The 5,000-nt window shown below is 48.4% G+C and overlaps 1 protein-coding gene across 1 annotated transcript in view; it reads right to left on the minus strand.

Moving 5' to 3' along the window:
* The window catches only part of pdzrn4 (PDZ domain containing ring finger 4), a gene marked incomplete at both ends in the record, with an annotated part of 44,775 nt that overhangs the window by 39,121 nt on the left and 654 nt on the right, over nucleotides 1-5,000 (minus strand).

Below are 5,000 nucleotides of genomic sequence, written 5' to 3' on the forward strand. Positions count from 1 at the left end.
GTCCCATGGCAGACCAGTGTTATCCCCTGCCAACCTGAGGCAGGTACAGAGACACCTCGCCCCCCCAGCTCGTATATCTCCTGCTCGTCTCTGCGCTGCGATGAAGCCAATCTCTGCACAAAGCACTGCCCCGGAATCATGTAAACTCACCTTGGAGGATACGGGACTGTGTGTGAGTGTGTGTGTGTGTGTGTGTGTCTGCATGTGCATTTGTTTCAGTATGTGTGTGTGTGTGTTTGAGTGTGTGTGTGTGTGTGTGTGTTTCAGTATGCGTGTGTGTGTTTTAGTGTGTGTATGTGCATGGCTGTGTGTGTGTGTGTGTGTCTGCATGTGCATGTGTTTCCGTATGTGTGTGTGTGTTTGTGTGTGTATGTGTGTGCATGTGTTTATTTGTGTGTCTGTGTGCATCAGTCTTAGCATGCACATGTGTTTGACTGACTGTGCACATTTTTGTGTGCGAGTGTGTGCTTGTTTGTGTCAGTATGTGCGTTTGTGTGTGTATATGTGTGTGCATGTGTCCGTGTTTTTGAAGTGTGGGCATGTTCGTATTTGTGTGGCTCTGTGTATCAGTCTCCGCATGCACGTGTGTTTGCATGTGTGCGCCTTTCTGTGCAGGCGTGTGTGTGTGCGTGCCTGTGTGTTTGTGTGTGTGTGTGTGTGTGTGTGTGTGTGTGTGTGTGTGCGTGCGTGTGTGTTTGTGTGTGTGTGTGTGTTTGTGTGTGTTTGTGCGTGTGTGCGTGCGTGCGTGTGTGCGTGTGTGTGTGTGCACGTGTGCGTGTGTGTGTTAGTGTGTGTGTGTGACGAGCCGGGGGCTCCAGAGTGAGAGGAGAAATGAGCCTGCAGGCTGGAAATGAAAGGGATTCTCCGGCAGCAGCCCGGGTGTAGATAAGATGAATCCCCCTCCGCCGCGGTCGTGTTTGGAAACAGTGCCACACTGACACACTTCCTGGCCGGCGCGCTGTGCCTCCCAACCTAATTCACCGTGTCCACAGACTCCACACCAACCAATCCTCTGTGCTCGTGATCGCTGTCTGTGTCTCCAGTTCACACTAGCGTCCCCTTCTGTCCCTCCCTCCCCTTGGTTCTGTCTTTCTTTATTTGTCAGTCTTCTTCTTTCTTTCGTTCTCTCATTGTCCATTTTTTTCTTTGGTCAAGCGTTCTTTCTGTCTGTCTATTTAACTGTTAATCTACCTGTCTTTTTTCCTCGCTTTCTTGCTTTCTTTCTGCCTGTTTTACCACCTAGTGGTGTGTATGGCTATCCATCTATCTGCTTCTCTGTATGCCTGTCTTCCTGTCCGTATGTCTGTCTGTCTCTCTGTTCTGTCTGTTCTGTCTCTCTGTCTATCATCCTGTCCGTCCGTCTGTCTTGCCCTGCTTTGTGTTGATCCGTATGACCTGCAGGTAATACTGTATTACTGATAGAGGGAGGAGAAGTATTATGGGGTATGCTCCTCCAGATGCTGCTCTGATTAACCATGCACAGGAACGGACACACCCATACAACCCAGTTAACTCACGACTGACACACACACGCACACACATACACACACATGCAGGCGTATACACACACACTCACACAGATGCACTCACACACACACACACACATATGCACACACACGCACACACACAGACACACACACACACACACACGCGCGCAGATACACACACGCACACGCACACACACATGCACACACACAGAGCAGTTGGATGTGTGCCACTGTGCCGGAGCTCCTGTTGTGATGTGTGGAGATGTGGAAGAACAGTAAGACTCAGCTCATTTGAATCCTCCCGAAGAAATCCCCTCGAAATGCCAGAGACATGACTTACTTTCAACTGAATGTTCGGCAACAACCACAAACCACTTGCGTTTCATTTCTTTACAATTATCCTTTAAAGCCACAAGCCGAGAGATTTCTTTGCTGTTATTGTCGAACGATAAGTGCTGTTCCATTTCCCCTCCTTTGTTGTTGTTTAATACAGAAGATAAAGAGAACAGAGAACATAAAACAAGCCAGAAGAGAGACGAAAACACAATGTTGTTCAGCCAGTAAACCAAGCATCCCATGAGCCTTCCCATCGCTCTGTGGTTTGTTGAACAGTTTCAAATTCACCAACCGACAATCACCATACGGTAAAGGGGGTGGGAGGGAGGAGAGGAGGGGGGGAGGAGAGGTGAGGGGAAGCTGGGGGCTGGGAGGGGGGGGGGGGGGTTGTAATAGCTCGAGGGGGGAGAGATGCACCCCCAAGATGCCGTTCTTACCATAAATAATATTCATAAAGGCAGCCTCGCAGGGGAAGGGTAAGTTAAGGTTAGGTACAGGAGAAGAGGATATGGCTCGGGTAGGATTACGCTCGGGGAGGTTTTGATCGAAGACTGAATTAGGTCAGACGAGATGGCTCACGCGCACACATGCACACAAACACACGCACATACACACACACAGCTCGGATACACAGGGAGACAGTGGGCTAGTTAGAGAATCAGCGTCATCATCTCCATCATCCCCACTATCATCCTTTTCATCATCATTGTCATCCTCATCTTCACCACCAATACCAACATAGTTATCCGCACATCATGTAAATCATCACCACTATCATCATCACCATCACTAGAATCATCCTTATCATCATCATCATCACCACCAACATCATTATCCTCATATTCAAACCCTCACCACTATCACTATCATCAGTCCTATCACCACTGTCATATCATCATCATCATCATCGTCATCATCATCATCCTCATCCTCATCATCATCATCCTCATCATCATCATCATCATCATCATCACCAGTATCATTATTCTCACATCATCGTTCAAACCATCACGATCACTATAATCTTCTAATCATCATCCTCATCCTCATCATCATCACATAATCATCCATATCATCATCCTCATCATCATCCTCCTTATAATCACCACAGTCACTATAATCCTCTCATCATCAACATCACCCCTCCTCTTTCGCTGCAAATCAACATAGTAGTTATGACATAATTGCACTGATGTCATCAAGGTATTCAACTATCCGACCAGCAATAAAAAGATGAAAAGATGGATAGATAGATGGATGGGTGGATGGATGGATGACTGCCAGACAGACAGACGGACGGACGGACGGACGGACGGACGGACGGACGGACGGACGGACGGACGGATGGACGGACGGATGGACCGACAGACAGACAGACAGACAGGGGCAGGTAGGGGTTAGGGCATCTTGTGCTGGGATGCCTACAGGTGGACCGCACTCTTTGATGGTTCGGGGTTCAAACTCAGAACCTGTCGGCTGGTACTACCTAACCTCTACCCTGCCCTTCCTGTAGACACCCTACACCCCTCACACCTCCATCCGGTCCACCTACCGGGCGCGGCGATGTATACGTTCATGTCGCTGCATTAGATGCTACAGTGGCGCTCCGAGAGCCGTCTCATCGGCTCAGCCACGCGTCACGTTACAACCAACCGGAGTGTACTCAGCAGAATGAAACCGTCGCAGGGCTGACTGTGTGTGTGGGGGTGTGCGTGTGTGTGTGTGTGTGTGTGTGTCCGTGTGTGTGTATGCGTGTGCGTGCATGCACGTGTGTGCATGCGTGTGTGTGTCTGCGTGTGTGTGTGTGTGTGTGTGCGTGTGTGTGTGCACGTGTGTGTGTGTATGTGTGCGTGTCCATGTGTGTCCGTCTGTGTGTGTGTGTCTGGTTGTGGGTGCGTTCGTATGCGCGTGTGTGTGTGTTCGGTGTTGGGTTTCCCTCTGTCTGTTCTGGTAACCGAAGAGGACATCGCTAAAATATGCATGAGTTCCCGGTGCTGTCCAGGTATTTACCTGCCTACCTGTGTCTAAGCTCTGAGCTGCAAACGGGTTCAAGGTGTTCAGTGTTTCACAGCTTTGTTGAACCAGCCGCTAACTCAACGTACTCCCAGCAATGGACCCAGTGGTCCGAATAGAGGTTATGTTGATTGATTTATTACAATTTGTCTCATGGTAATACTCCTGAGTTTGAGCCTTATCTTCCCAATTCAACTCTTTCTTTCTCAAATAAATACTGGATCTGGTTTTTAAATGAATTAACTTTAGATTATTGGGGTCCAATTGAAATGTGTTTTTCCTAAATGACCAGCTCCAAAGCAAAATGCGGACTCCGCACAGTGTCACACACACCAACCTGCTTGCTACTATCTATCCAGTCAGTGCACTCTGACCCAGCCTGGCTCAAGGCGTCAGAAGTTACTCATTCCCTGGCCTTAATGAGAGGTCAAAACATCAAACTACTACCCTCCACTGCTCCCTAAACACAGCCGATAGCACCAGAGGCTTATCTTAACAGCTTATCAACAAGCAGCACACATCTTCAGTCCATTCAATTGGAAATGTAAAAAGTAACATGGAGCGGAAACTCATAATTTAGCAACTTGTTTTGTCACCATTCAACACAGAGGTGATTACGTTGAATTGTATTTGTGTGGGAAACAGGATAAAATAATCATTGTTTCGATAGTTATCGTCAGAGCACACAAGACGGCACGGAAAGTAGGAGAAGAGATGGCGTGAAAACAATCTAGTCGTTCCACACATGCATCTCAGAGGGAAAGAAACGGGAGAACATGTCTGTCTGTCTGTCTGTCTGTCTGTCTCTTGGCATTGCTTTGAATACACCGCTTCTCCCCGTGGTTGTACCAGTCTGCTGGGGGTTGGGAGGGCAAACGAGCCGTGTTGAATCCCCCCCTGAGCCACAACACACCAAGAGCAAGAAAAAGATGAACTTCTGTTCTCACATCTTCTGCTTCAGAACGGGGAGGGAAATGACTAGCGATCTCTCTCTCGCTCTCACTCTCTCTCCCTCACTCTCTCTTTCTCTTTGAAGGAGAGAAAATACACCCAAACACACAAACACACAAACACACACACACACGCGCACACACGCACACACACACTTGCCGAGATTCTGCCTGGATGCTTTTCTCTGTCCCCTTATTCGGGTATATTCCTTCT

The sequence above is a fragment of the Pollachius pollachius genome (assembly GCF_949987615.1).
Source record: "Pollachius pollachius genome assembly, chromosome: 18".
Lineage (NCBI taxonomy): Eukaryota > Metazoa > Chordata > Actinopteri > Gadiformes > Gadidae > Pollachius > Pollachius pollachius.